This window comes from Atta colombica, unplaced genomic scaffold (assembly GCF_001594045.1).
Source record: "Atta colombica isolate Treedump-2 unplaced genomic scaffold, Acol1.0 scaffold141, whole genome shotgun sequence".
In the NCBI taxonomy this organism is placed as follows: domain Eukaryota; kingdom Metazoa; phylum Arthropoda; class Insecta; order Hymenoptera; family Formicidae; genus Atta; species Atta colombica.
In genome coordinates, this window is record NW_017259230.1 from 2,376,476 (window position 1) to 2,393,024 (window position 16,549).

Sequence of the window (16,549 nt, forward strand, 5' to 3'; positions counted from 1 at the left end):
TTTCTTCAACAAAAGCTAATTATTGACGAAAATTTGACAATTATTAGCTTCCCAACTAATGGTTATTAGAGTTTTAAAAATCATGTAATTTTTAAGAATTTACAAAATGATAACTTCTATGATTTTGTTGATTTAACGATACTATAGATAAGATTACTTTCCCGTTTCTGATAATTCTTATCACTTTGAATAATTTTTCTACAATTTGTTATCGATGTCTGCATTTCACACTTTAGAATCGTGTAAATCATGCATCATTATCGGGCGGAATCGCAGCTGCACGTCGGGCATGAAAATCTTCAGCGATATGAATACAATAGAGCGGAATAACGCGCGAGCCAACGTAAACAGATAATTTAAAGTCAATGAATAAAGAATTATGCCAAATAAAAGTCATCGATTGTATCGATATTTCGCAAAAAAATTAATAAGAGTTTGACGCGACATTGGCACGTAGCAGGCTCACCGTTTTCGTTGAACTTTAATTGCATTTCCATTCGAGGAAGTCGCGTAGAACGTAAAATTAACACTTTCTTAATGGAAATCTGGACTTAACTTAATAAAGAGTGCATTTTCTCACAATACACAAGTATCTATGAATAGCCTCTATAATTTAAAAGTATTCATTAGACGAATAACTGTTTTGTAACTAATGGTGCAATAATCTCATTGATTAGATTAGTTGGTGATCTTTATTATTTCATAAAATATGAATATTTAAGATAATTTTAAAGTAAGATACATACTATAACTGCAATTTTTTTTTCTTCCTTTTTCGATCATGATTGAGAATATGTGATAAGAAAAGTAAACGATTGAAAAAATATGATATAATATTTAACCAAATGCAATATTTTTCAAGTTATATTGCCGAATATTGAGAATATTATCCATTGATGCTGAATAATGATTAATCATTAACTAAAAATTAACGTGATGTGCATTACAAAGTACGAAAAAATATAGATATCACTACCAGTTCACTTTAATTTTGTCGCATTTGAAAAGTTGTTTATTGTATACTGCAAACATCTTAAAAATAGTTTTTCTTGAAACAATTCCCATTATTAAAAGGCGCGCAATTGAACATGAATGTCCAACGCAATCACGTTCTCCCTTTCGCAGCGATTAATCTCCATAAGCAACATCGAGGTATGAAGGAAAATGCAGAAAAACAGTTAATAATAACGTCGTTATTACGAATGGTACGGTGTAGGTGCTTAGATGCTGGAGTGAAAGTGACGAGTGCATATACTATGAAGATCGTATCGTCGTGTAAAAACGATTTTGCCGGCTGAGGAGTCATGTACGTAATGCGCGTTCGTATGTACGTACGTATGTACATACGTACCGCAACGTACGTAATAAACGCCTCTAAGCCGGAGGTCAGCAACCCGCGGCTTTCTTAATTAATTAAGTAAGTAAGAAACACAAACGTGCCCCATTCCGGTAACATCCATCATAATTTCCTCAGCGTCGCTTTCAAAATAAGTGTTACCGATTTGGATTTATCATCGATTATTCGTGCGTGTTACGTGATTGTTGAAATAATCGGTCCCGAGTCTCGACGACTCGGCAAAGTTATCGAAGTCAGTGGTGAAACATAATTTACTACACTTTCGTTCTAAATTATAGATAATAAAAAATAAGCAATTTGGGTGTTAAATTAATACATTAACTACTGGCTTAAATACTGGCTGAGGTAATATTTTTCGCAATAAATTTCTTATTTTCTTTCTAATTTAATTTAGGGGAGATTATTAGCGTTTCAGAATGATGTGTTGAAACCGAACGTTATCGACTCGCAATTATATCTGGAATAAATTGATTTAATAAAAAGAATATATAATGTATTAATTATATATAATGTATTAATAATGTATAAAAAGAATATATAATGTATTAATTACATCCAAAATTTGACCGTTCTTGGCGTACTTTATCGTATTTAATGTATTCACATATACGGTTGTACTTAAAATTCTTAATATATATTAATACATTAACTTTTTATCATAAAATCATATTAAAATCATATTAAAAGCATTAAAAGGTAATGTATTAATTTAACATCCAAACTCGTTTTTTGTCGTTTTTATTTGGTATTTTTGCTGCGCAAATTTACAAGTTTATTCTCTATCTTATTTATTAGATAATTGTATTAATAGAAATTACTGAAGTGGCTGTTGACGAAACGTACAATACGATAATCGAAACATTTTTATAAGCAGTGACCTCGCATCTGATTTTTGCTGGAATAAAAACGATTTCAGTCAGACTCATAAAATACTCATTAAAATTTCCATCCAATATTATTCGTTTATGCAATACGCATCTCGGAATTGATAATTGCACGCTTCACTGTTCACGGAGCATTCTCGCGATTCAGGCGCGAGGAATTCGAACGATTTCTCGCAGATGACCGATGCGGACTTATACGTCGATCGATTTAAGTTTCCGCTCCGTCTACTTAATTCCTTCGGAACACGTCTCCCCCGAATGAAATGCATAAAGCTGTACGCGCCAATGCACATTCCGTGGCCGAACGTATCTCCGGGAGAGAGAAGAGGAGAGAATGAGAGATGCATCCGGACGGGACCGTTAGTTTTACGTGCATGCGAACAATTCCACGGGATGATACAGTTACGAATATGCGTTTTTTCTTGCATCGTCGCGCTTATTCGGACTCCAATGATTTCTGACTCAAGAGATGTTTCAATTTTCAAAGTATCGATACTTTTGGCTATTTATCAAAGATAAATTATAATTCATACATGGGAAGACCGACTTCGCTGAAATAGTTAAAAATGTAGATAGATATGGATCTGATAATAAAAATAATTTTGTTGACACCAAAATAGTTATGTAAAAAAAGCATGATGAGATGGCGCAGAAACTTCTGACATTCTACAACTAGTTTGAATGTCTTATATAATTATTTTGATACATAAAATTATTTTCAGTCTCTATATCTAGCTAAATATTTAGATACTTCAGCAAAACTGTATACAACCGTTGCTTTAGTAAAATGAACGTCTCAGTGATCAGACATATGTCCAGACATTTACATAAAATTTTATATATATTTGTTTATATTATTAATCTTAAATGCTTTTTTAAATAATGTTTAAATACAATCACATTATAATATTGCAATAGAAAAAACATTTGAGATAACAAATTTTGTGTCCGATCACTAGGACGTTTACCTTAAAAAAAAAAAAAAAAAAAAAAAAAATCTTGTTAAGATTGATTCATTAATAATTTATGCAGAATGCACAAACCACACTTCGATTTAACTGACGGTTTCTTTTTATTAACAAGAAAATTCTCTTTCTACTAGCTATTACATGACACAAATGTCCAATTTTCAAAATTATATATTCTTGTATAACTAAGCCGCAAATTGAAATTCTCTAGAAATGAAGTCCACTTTCTAAATTGACCAAGGAATACGATTTTCAATTTGTTTCACGATGCTTAATCTGCTAGAAGATAAGGTTTTAAAGTTTAAACTAATTACTCGGAAATAGTAAAAGCCTCGATATTTTTGTCATAAAATGGAATTGAGAAAATAAAGTAACAGAAGCAAAACATTTTGCATATATAATGCTAACACATTTTCGCTCATGCGAAGCTTTTATTAAGCGTTATTTTCTTGGTATTCGTTTTATATTCCGGGTTTACGCCTATTGCAATCGCGATGGTAACCGTTACCGTTAAGTTATTGCACTCCGATATAAATTGTCTGAATTATGCATTAGCAACAGCGCGATCGAGCCGTTCAACCGTGTCGTTACGTTTATATTCGCTATTTTATCGCGGCACGTGAAATACCGAAGAGTTTGTCACCATCCATCGATTTGTCAGCATCGTTAATTATGCCTAAGTCGCATGTATCAACCACCTGTTCCCGTCTATTCTCATTATCGCTCCGGCTTGCAAGGCGCCGATTCCCATCCCGCGTTTGCATTGAATGCGTTTTTCAGACGGCCCCATTTAACGTTAAATATGCGGCGGGAATGTGGGTTATTCTTTACTTCCGCAGTCGCACTGTTTTCTCTCATCGTCATAACTTTGTCCTCTTCTTTTTCTCATTGTATCTTTTAAGGTCATTTATCGCGCCGGTGAGCACAGTTTTTTCTGATATATATTTCATATAAATCAAACGTAGTAAAAATATGTTCAATATTTTTTACTTTTAAATTAATATTTCATAAGAAATATTTTTTCGAATGTTTAACACACGGAAAGGTTTTGCTAAAGTAGATATCTAAAGACTTAAATAACAAAAAGTCCAAAATCGAAACATAAGATGTCGTCTACAATGACTACAATACACGAAGTGAGAAGTAAGAGTAATTGGTCAATCATAGTTGAATGTGAGAAGAGTAATCGATCTGTGCTTGATCAATTTTTTACTCTTACTTCTTATTCCGTATATTGTAGATACACGTGAAGGATATTTTTTTAAATGGCTTCAAGATTTCTTTTAGGCATAAGAGACTATTAAAATAATTATGTAGAATGCTCAAGTTAGTTACTAGAATATTAAAATTTTTTGCAACATTGCTCATTATGCTTGATTCTTACATAATTATTTTGATGGTATAACAAAATTATTTTCAGATTATCTTTCTAATTTAATAATCGATACACTGCGTTTGCATGCCACAAAAAGAGATAAATGGCATAAGTTACATTTATGCACTATCAGATAAGTTACATCTTGAGTTACATTTATACATCATGGTAATAAAATTTTAACATAAGAGAGATCGTTTGTTATAACGTTATAAATATATCAAATAAACAGATGGAATTTCTTTCCAAGATATAAACGTCAAATTTTATTTATTACAAAATTAAAATTCCAAGAATATTCTCTAAATATGTGCTATTTATCTCTAAATATTGCAACAAAATCGTTCTCTCTGTGTAGAGATTTAAAAAAATTAAATTCATTAAAGTATCTAAAGAGTCGGTATTAACAATGATTGGTATCTTATTATAATTATGATTTCATATGATATTAATTATAATGGCGAGACAGCAGACGAGAATCAGATGTGCTTTCATCGTCATGCCACGAGATGGTAGCGTGCAAAAAATTCTGTTGCCGATAGAACAGGGAGTTTTTGTAATCAAATACCAATGAACGTATCTGCCAATTGTGTTGTCTGTGCGTATAAGAGATCCATCTGTCGGATATCTGTATTTCGATATAAAGAATGTGCCATTAAAAACAATCGCAAGATGTTGTGCATAATAAGCTTCTCTATTTATCTCCGATTATTTCTCCCACCTTCATTGCGCTCATATATGGCCGACAAGTTTACAATGCATCGAATAACATCCCCGGTTTGACGTCACGAACGGATAGAAAGCCGAACCGTAGAAAAATCTACATTCCTGCATGTGTCTCCGGCGATTTTACATTCACCATCGCCGAAGAATGGCTTCAACTTGCTCGTCGCGTGAACCAAATAAAGCGTCGTGTCGTTTCTTTATACCGTATTCCGTTGACATGCGCGAAGGGTCACGTCAAAAGGGTCTGTCGCTTAATTAGTTTAGGTAGGTCATTATCGTGAATAATCTTCGGGATCTGTGCGATATTATTCTTCCGGTTTCGACCGGAAATTTATACAATAGATTCGTTAAACAGCTTGACGACATTATTATTTTGATTTTAAATTCCAATCTCTTTATCTCAATCTTTTCAATTTTATTTATAAGACAGAAATATATTTCTTCTCAAGATAGATTCTCATGATAGATTATTCTCTCAAATCACGAAGCAATAATAGCATATTCAGAGATTTTGTAAATAAAATTTGTCTTGCAAAGAAATTCCACGTGTTCATTTGATGTTTATAATGTTATAACAAATGATCTCTCTTTATGATAGAGTTTTTACTATCATAGTGCATAAATGTAACTGCAATTTATCTCTTTTTGTGGCATGGAAACGCAATATGTACCGATATGAAACGGCACCGACAAGCCGGCTATAATTTCATAAATTCATTTAATCCGCGAATGATAACGTATCGGGAAGTAAATACGTTGCGTGAAAGAAATTTTTTCCCTTTTCGACAACGCCTTGCGAATACGGCGTGCCACTTGACTTGCCAAAGAGGTGAAAGCATTCACGTATATATAATTTATTATTAAATACCTGCCACATGTGAGCACTCGTAAATTACGCCGTTTCTTAATTCACGTATTCTCGTTTGCAGTAAGAAGCCGTATTAATTAACGCGCATGGGAAATTAATTAGAAAGCAGTGACTGTTCTTAATTATGCACGTACTTAGTACTGACGTACTAGAATCAAAATCGATCGTTAGAAATTACGCATTTCCGTGCTGCATATAATACAATCCAATTAATTGTAAAACTGTCGAATGCACTGTTGCGTAAAATTGCCAATGTCAAACGTAAATAATTCTTTTTTTTTTTCGATCGACTTCCAATGTGAAGTATACATAGTCGAAGATCTCAAATGTGCAGCACCAACACCTGGATTACCTAATCGCGCGAATGATTGTGAAAATCAATGAATCGCTTGAATTCCCGGCAATGCCTGGAAATCTCGCGCAGATTTCGATGGGATCGATGGTCGTTTCGCGAGGTCGCAGGTTTATCGTGCCTCTTGGAATGTGCAGCACGTCTATGGAACTATAGTCGCTTTCGAATCCTTTGGAATTCCGTATTGCCGCCGGGTATCCCTTCGACCACAGTCATGAACGATTGTGACTATTCGGAATTATGTAATCATAGTTATATGTCAGTGAACTTGATCGCACTGTTGATTAATTAATTGCGCGCTGGTATTACCGTATTGTCAACTAAATTATCCAATCTTCTATGTTTATTAGTAAAGAATTTTTATTATTATTAATACAAGAAATAGAAAAAGCTCACGAGAACATAGATGCAAATCTTATCATATTTTATAACAGTTTTGTAACAAACTAGAGATAGTAAAATAAAGTGTGCTGCCTAAATTAAAATTCGAACGCGGAATTCTTGGTGATCGCGCGACATGTTGTTATGTAATAGTGATTTCAACTACAGCATGGAAAGAGTAGAAACGGTAGTGATAACTCGATAGTTTGCAGCGTGCGCGTTGAAAGTAGTTTCGATAGCTTGCTTGACCTTTCTGGCGTCTGGAATCCGACAAGAAAACTAATACCATTGATACCTGTCTCTGTCTCTCTCGGTATGTTTATCAACAATTTCTAGCTAAGCGTGCAAACTTATGGCATAGCTAACTATCCTCGATATGCGCGGAATGTGAAAGTGAGCACGAGAAGAGAATGATTAAAAAAAAAAAAGATCTAATTGTAGCGTGTCTGAAAATTGTAATTGCAGATATTGAAATATATACGTACCACCGGTACTTGTAACATAAAACTAGGAACATAAACGTAATGATTGTAAGCCATAAAATTAACCGTCTAATTTTATGGGTCAGCGACGTAAAATTCTACAATGACTAAAGTAATCCAAAGCGCAATTTGCAATCAGGACGCACCTTACTGTTTCACGCGAAAGCGATGCCAGAAAGCTATTTAACTATTTGTACGCATCGCCGCAAAATTTCTCCTCGGAAAATATTCGAGACAGTTGCGTTCACGAAAGTTTTTTTCTCGGTGAATAATACACGCCTATCGTCGATTGACGGAAGGCGGTGGTCGGGCCGATCGTGGGCCTTGAAGACCGCGTAACCCGAGTTGATCGTCGTCTCAGGGCCTCTGTATAGGTCTCGCCAAGGATCCCTCTGGGTCTGATTCAGGCAGGAGGGGAGAGTGCGTTGAGTACAAGCTCCTAGAGCGGTCCAACAACTCCACGGAACATAGGCATGTGGTTACGCGTGCGCATGCACACACATGTATTGTGTTTCTACTCCGGTACGGTAGTATTACGCACGCTACCGCACGCACACAGCTTCCGTCTTACAGAGTTACAACATCAGCATGGAGACGCGCTGGCGAAAAAAGATCCATTGAGAGTTACGGTATTATACCATATTTATTATAGGACGCAGAGAAGCATCTCGGAGGGATCTGTTACAACCGTCTAACAATGTTTATATGCAATATAATATGCAATATCTCATCCGCGATACTCTCGAGTCTCGACTTTCAACTCTCGTTTCTTAACTGTTGATCTCGAAAAAAGCCTTTGACCGTTAGTTATCAAAGGCTTTTTTTTCTGAAAAAAACTGCATATAAAAACTAGAGGGAATCTGTAATGTTTGTAACGTACTAGGATAGTTTTCTATGCGATATTTTTTGAGAATACAGCCTCTATAGTCTTGGGGTCGACTGTTCTTGGGGTCGATGAGATGGAAATGACAAAAGTGAATAAATTCAATTAAAATATTTATAATTTCATTAAGCAATACCTATTGAATTTACTTACTTTTGAAATTTTTGCTATGTTTTAAGATACACAAACGATACCCTTGTCTTCAATTTTCAACCCTCATTTCTTCTTATTCGAATCTCGACTTTCAGTTTTTCTAATTTTTCAAGCCTTCAAGTTTTAAGTCTCAAATTTCAAGCTTCACGTTTCAAATATACAAGCCTGGGGAGCTTCTTATGTGATGTATCTCAAATTCAAAATACCAAATACTTTAAATTTTAATATATTTTCTAAATTTTTTTAACATTCAGTCATACTCTATTATATCTCGTGACAGATTGCTTTTATAAATTTTGTTAACTAATTTTATCATCATATTTCTCATCATACATAAACAAGAAGACAAATAGTTTCTATTGTAATATTCCTTCGTAGTTAAATTTGTATATTCGGGTTTTTTGGCAAAAAATTTTTGCAAACATTACGCTTGAATAGAGATGTAAAAAACAAAGTTCTTTAACCAAAATATAATAAAATTCATGAAAAATCTTAGAATTCATGTTAAATATGTAAAAGAAGAAATAAAATTCATTTGTCTTGTTATTTCGATACTTTTTGATAATTTTATCTTTATAATTTTATATCGAAGCAGAAATATATATTATTGGCTGTTGCAAGTCTTGATGAGATGATAATAAATCTGTTTACGTTGCTTGCACTCTTTGCATTCAGCATTTGTCTTCTCTTATTTCAACACCCGGATCTATTTTTCTAATAATATCACTTTAAGTGCAAAAATTTTGAGGGATTTCAAGCAATGCGAACAAATCTAAATGATCTAAAAATGATAAAAATGATAAAAAAAAAATATTCGAGTAAAAACTATCAAAGTAAAAAGAAAAAAACTATTAATTTTCGAGTTTTTTATTCTAAAATATTCTAATATTTTTCCATCGTTTACATCTCTACGCTTGAAACTTGTATTCGAAAGAGTCAAGAGGATACAATAGTTCGTTAACTGTCTTTCTCTCACTCCTCCCCTTTCTCTATGAATCTGTGAATCACTTGTAGTTATGCAGGTGCGTTGTTTCGTTACATGATAATATTCTCTCTTTCTCTCCTGTAGAGTATCTGCAATTCGCAATTGCATCACTCATTGTTCCTTGGAACGCACACCGGAGGTTGATACCGACGCGAATACCGTTCGTAGAAGGATCGAAGTACCGCTCTAATTTCACGTACACCTAAGCCGAGATCCGCACCCGTTATAATCGCCAAGAGAACTTGTTCGAAGCGAGGAAAAGGAAAACTTCGAACCGGTATATTTTTTTCCATTCCACACCGTCCGGTTCGTCACGCCGTGTTGTAAGAGACATCTGTTCAAGGAGACAATTTTCTTTTCAAAAATGTTTACCGGAAATTTTATACTTTATTTACGATTAATTTCTTCGATAAATTGATTAAAAAAGCAATATCAATATTTATGAGCAATCTAATGTCTGCCTAGTGATATATAGACCGAAAAATGTCAAACATACCTAAATATAAAGAATCAAAAGGATTTTTTATTTTTAAGCAATATTGTTCACTGTTATATCTGTAAAAGTTGTTCACAACTATTTTCGACAAAAGAAAAAGTATTTTTATGCATAACTATGAATAATTACAAAACTGAGTCATTCCGAAATGTAAGTGACGTATAATTTTTTAAATATTTTTTTTAAACTGATGCAACGCATAGCTTATTAAAATATTTTTACAATACTGTCATAATTTATGTATGCTCAGAAAATTATTGTTCTCAATGATAGAAAACGTTGAAAGCAGAAGGAAAATTTGTGCGTGACTAGAAAAAAAGAAATTCGTGTTCTTTAGAAACGTTCTTTAGAAATCGAACGAAATTTCGTACTGTAAGAAAACTTATGTATTCTAAGAGGTGATCTATACAGAATACGCTTTAAGAAAATTCTATTATAGTTAAGGAAAAGAATGTAACTCCAAGTATGCATATTTAAAACAATTTTTCCAATTGGAAAAATTTTAGAATATTTTTGTGGAATATTAATATATATAATGTTCTACGTGTTATGTTGATTCAAATCGATTCGTGAAATAAGCGAGACGTCTACCAAATCAATCAATTAGGCGTAGAAAATTGTTAAATATTACATTACGTGGCCGTTCAGATTACGATGAATTGTCCTGATGATTATTCCGTTAAAATCACCGCCACATTTGTCATGGAAAATAGCCATGAATAATCATTTCACGCTTCAATCAATTATATCACTGAAACTGTTCATAAATGACGATTGTTGCTCGATTAGAGTAACGATATATTTTGTTTTGTTAGTTATTCGTGTTAACAATGACACTACAAGCTTCAAGCAGCCAGCATTATATTTTACCTTTTGAGGAAGATACACTTCTTTTACACTATTATTAAATAATGTTCTTAAATTTTATTAACTTTCAATGTACACTGGAGAATGAAATTTAAATTCTTTGTAACTGAAAGACTTTTAATGTATATGTTAACAAAATTTAGATTTATAATAACTGAAAAGTTAAATGTATTGAAATTTAACATGTTTATGTTTTTACATTTCATTAATATGTAAATTAATTTCTGTATATTATTTTATTCTATACATGTATTTATAACATTTTGTTATTTTTGCATTTTAATAAAAAGAGAATATTATTATAATTTTGTAAAGGTATGTATATTTATAATTATTTTTGAATATTCAAAAATTTCTACTCTTCTTCAAAATGATTTTCCGAAAAATAATTAAATTAAATAATATGAAAAGACATTAAATGATTAATTATCAATTCAGTTTATAGATTAATTATTTGAACTTGTCTACTGAAGTTTTGCAAATAGAAGCAAAATTATAAAACTTCTGGTCACTCTATCGTGAAAATATTAAATCAATATAAATCAAGAATGAAGTTTAAGTTTTAATAAACAACACGTTGTAATCAATTAATGGCTAACCGGTGATAACCTGCTGTCACAATGTCACCTAAATTCCCCTCATCATTTCTTAGAAATGTCTTAGAAATCTATCAAGCAATTCTTAATCTTAGAATAGTATTCATAATCCATTCTTATTTTAAGATCATCTTAAGTAATGTCTCAAGATGCTAATTTGTCTGTGTGTGGCTCTAGCCGGTATTCATAATCAATTTTTATATTTGAGATTGTCCAAGTACCTTTTAAGATGTCATAAACCAATCAAAGGGCTGTGTATTAATATCTTAAGATAGTTTTGAAATAAGCACCAACTATGAATACCAGTCATAGACTATGGCCGGTATTCATAGTTAATTCTTATGATAAATTCGATCGCACTACACTAGATCAGTGTATATTAAAAGCTGCTTTATATAAATCAACTTTGACAATGAGATGATATATATTTTGATATCAATATGTAAATACACATGTAAATGATATGTGTGACAATATCATTAGTAAATAATTAATCGTTTAAAATATTTATATACTTTTACATTTAACTTTGCTAATTTTATGTAAAGTAGCCTTTAGTATGCACTAATTTAGTGTAGTGCAAAGTGACCGAATTCACTATTATATTCAAGATCGTCTTAAGTTTAGTCTTGAGATATCAAGACGAACTAATCAAAGGGTCGCATTAGCATCTTAAGACATTACTTGAGACAGTCTTGAAATAAGAATCAATTATGAATACCAGCCTATGAATATCGCCTTCTATTAATTTACGACATCTTAAGACTGTACTGAATACAATTTCAAATATAAACTCCGACTACGAATACCGACCTTAATTATATTCGTTTTCCTGTAAGCCGCGTGTTTTGGTATAATAAATAAAATCACGTGGCACTTCGTCAAACCGGTTCCTGATTGGATTAGATACGATCTATTCGTACGGATCTATCATTTTTCTCGGCAAGTAGGAAATCAGCTTGTATACGGCTACCGGCTCTCACAAGCGAAACTCGTTCCGGTTGCTCGTTCGCAGATTTCGCAATTTTGGATTCCACGAACATACGACCGCGCGGACGAGCGGAGTCAGCTTGACCCGAAGAACGATCGATCAGTGAGATATGAATATGCGAGCCGATAACCGCATGCAATCATAGTAATCGGCTACATACGCTACACGCGGTAATACACACCTTCCTCCCTTGTGAGCGCGTGTGCGAGTTATCCGAAATCTGAGCGGCGGCTCTTCGATCGGTACCGGGGAACGAATCACCTTAGCACCGTGAATCACCAGAAAAATCCACAAGAAAAAAAAGCCAAACGCACTTCGAAATTTCTCTATCGTTATCATACACTCGCGCACAGTTTGCTGCGGAAATTTTCCTCCTTTTCTCCCGATATATTCGAATGTACTCTGAAAGAGCAAACGCACATCAGCGGCGCGTGCGTATACGCTTATACGCTCTATGTCCGTTGAAGAATTCGTGTTCTTCTCTTTCCGCGTGAACCCGGCGTGAATCAAACCGAGATCTGCGCCAATCTGCGTCAATGCCTCAGCTCAACCACGACTTGCTCCTCGTTCACTTCAGGCCGCTTCATGTGCAGCCCTTCTCTTTACTTTACTCGCCCTCGACGTTCTTTCCCCCTCCAACACCAGACGTGTTCCCCACCCCATCAAAAAACAGGTTCCCCCACCTTACTGCCTGACGAACGAGTTTCCTTCTCCTCTCCGCCTGGCGAACGAGTTTCCCCACTCCATGTAGCAAACATGTTTCATCGTATCTGCTTGTGATGTACGTTCGAGGCAATATCAGCTACTCTAAAGCAGTAATCTTTTCAGATTCCCGCAGTGTTTTCGAGGCAATTGATTTGCCTAGATTCATTAATAAAAATTATATAATTCACTGAATCAAATATATGCTGATAAAAGTTAACTCTATGATTCTATGGAGTAAAAAGAAGGAGATCAAACTCGATGAAACAAGGACTCGAACATGGCTTCGGAAAACATAGAAAATCGAGACGATGCGATTTTAGTGCCGTGGCGGGAAAAGTTGGAAGTATATAACACATGACACCGACGAGATATTATGGCTGCGTTCAACGGATTCAACAGTTAAGTGAACGCTCACTGTTATTGATGTATTCTTTTAGATCATCCAATCAATATTTTAAATTTAGAAGAATACATCAATCAATTATTGAGTTGAACGCAGCCTATTGAAGATCGGTCCTGGACAAATTTTCATAACTATCAAAGGGACCCGGGGATAATTGAAGAACGATAACGTTACCAACAATTAATAAAAATTTTTAATTATTAACAGAAAATATTTCGGTAATATACATTATTAAATTCATGACTTTTAGTATATAAATACTGTATAAGTATGCATACTTTTAATGTTATAATATTTTATATATTGTCGAAAAATTATAATTTTTTCTTTGCAGTTATCATTTTTATTGATAATCAAAATCGGATGATAATCTTAAAATCACAGTTTTAAATAAAAATTCATCAAGTATTATTAATTTTAAACAGATGTACATGTTTATACTAATAAATCACAAAATTAGTTTCGTATTATTAGTTTTTACTCTTAGGCCCGATTATTTCACTTTTTGGTAAATTTTACCTGTTAGGAAAGGTTTCACCAACGCTGATTGTGATTAACTGTCAACCGCAATTGGTCGATTTTACTAAACAGCAACATGCTTGATCAATCAATGGCCGATTAAGCTAACTGGCGTTGGTGAAACTAGCCATTAGGTATATCCTTACTGTTAAGGCCATTACTTCACACACAAAATGACATAAGCTGCATAATCATACATATGATTGCTGAATTAATCAGCATCCAACATAAACCCATGTTGATTTACACAAGATGTTCATTGGTCTAGAAGCCTTAAGTCTATTCTACAATAGTCGTAAGCGTAGTTATAAGTGATTGAGTTGTAAGAATTGATTAATCACAGTCAAATATTCTTCTCACATTCGACTAGATCGGTCCACACTTATAATTATGCTTACGACTATTGTAGAATAGGCTTAAGAAATTCCTTCGTTCTGATTTCGTGCATGGAATGACACCTTTGGCAAGCGTTGCCGCGTTCTGTATGCAGAAGCAGAGAGAAACCTGAGAAAGGACTTGATGGTCCAATCTGTAATCGCAAAATGCTGCCGCGTACTACCGCCCTCTGAAGAAATGGATGTTAATTATACAACAATATTCATCTTTTTACGATGTTTCTGATGGAAATAGATAATTGAAATCGCTAAAATAAATAAAATCTGTTAAATTAATAAAGACTTTAATCATTTCAGCGATTTATTTCCAACAGGAGCACTGCAAAGAGGTGGATATTGTTAGTAGTTTATATCTACTTCTTCAGAGGGCGGTAGTACGCGGCAGCATTTTGCGGTTACAGATTTTGACCGTCATGTCCTCTCTCAGGTTTCTCTCTGTGTATAGCTACCGGCGATAAAATTGATAACGCGATTTACAAAATCCATGATCTCGAAAAAAAAATAATTTTGATAGCAACTTAATATAAATAAAATACAGACTTGTTATTTCACATATTTTTTTTAGCTGAGTTTTAAAATGATTCTGAAAACCTCTCAGGAAAAATATTTTTATATAATTAAATAAAATTATATAAAATTATATAATTTTATGCAATTATATATAAAATATTTTTTTCCCGAGATTAGTGATAAGAAAAAAATTAATAAAATTTTGTAACTATTAAGTATAAACAATGATTATAGAAATAAATATTTAAAGGCTCGTGATGACATCTTTTGCTGAAATACTAATTTGGAAAGTTAAAATACATGCAATGTTATTTCTCTTCTTACGCGATTCTTCTTACGTAATTACAATTGAGAACTATGGAGCTGTATATACTGATAGATGTGTTCGGATATAGATACGACTTTTTACACATGCACAATAAATTTATTAACAAACTATTGTATATTAATTTCCAGTAAACATAGATATTAGCTGCGTTTAGAAGAAATGCAGCTTTGCAATTGTTATAAAATTCTTCAGGACGATTCGTTCTTGTCATTATTTTTTTATGGATCTAAATATAAATAAATTATATTGAAAAATCTTACAAGAATTTTACAGCAGTTGTTTTTTCTGCTGAACGTAGCTATGGCTCTCTTTTTGACTTTAGCAAACTGACATTATTTTAATTTGTCATTATATTAATATCAAATGATAATAAATAACATCAATTTGTTATTTGAGGATTCTTTCTTTTTCTTTTTTTTACTTTTAATACAATACATTATGCAAAAAATCAAATTACGTCATAATCAAACTATTTTTACACATTTTTCAGATTATATATGGCAAATACAATTTAACTCGTAGTGGTCCTCCACTACCACTTCGATTAATAGATATGTCCTCTTTTTTTTTATTTTAGCAAGTTCATGTTATTTATAATTTTTATATCAAAACAATATTGAAGACATTTTAACGTTAAATGACGATAAATAACGTTAGCTTGTTACTTTAGTTCTTCTATTTTCCTTTTTTCTTTGACTTTTAAACCAACATATTATAAAAAAAAGTTATAAAATATGTTACACACGAATTACTCATATATGTTTTTCATATAATTTGGTAAAAACAAGTTAATTTACAGAGGCCCTCCATCACATCCCCTGCCATCCGATCTTTATATTATATATAATATTTTTTAATTTTTTTATATTATATTATATATTACATTATATATATATATATATACACGCATTAGAGATTGAAGTTGCATTGCAATTGCACATTGAGGATTGAAACTCTACCGAGGAAGATGAAGTTGGTGGATTTCGGAGACGGTTTGTTTTCGATTCCTAATTGATTATGCTATTTCAATCTCAGTTTCCAATATGCGCTATAATATATAGGTATCATCTTTATAGGTACAATCTTTTGCTTATAGAGAAGAGAAGTGTAATCTGTCTTAACATTAACAATTAAAGTATATGCATAGACAATGATAAAGATTATTATTCGAAAAAGTAATACATTTTGTAATCTTTTTGAATTATTACATCCTCTTTTTTTCTCTTTTTATATCGAGACTATTTATATTGTTTATGTAAAAATATAAAGGCACACAGCGAATGCGGATAAAATATATTCGTTTGTATTTTACTGTGAATACGTAT

The 16,549-nt window shown here is 32.8% G+C and overlaps 1 protein-coding gene across 2 annotated transcripts in view; it reads right to left on the reverse strand.

Annotated features, from left to right (window-relative positions):
* The window catches only part of LOC108684942 (spectrin beta chain, non-erythrocytic 5), a 78,023-nt gene that overhangs the window by 52,723 nt on the left and 8,751 nt on the right, over nt 1-16,549 (reverse strand). The window contains exon 1 of one of the 2 annotated variants that reach the window (XM_018189492.1): nt 12,546-12,955. The exons of the other annotated variant lie outside the window; for it this stretch is intronic. The gene's annotated coding sequence lies outside the window, so the exon portion shown is untranslated. Of the gene's footprint in view, nt 1-12,545; nt 12,956-16,549 lie in introns of those variants that run through there. 2 annotated transcript variants of the gene reach the window in all.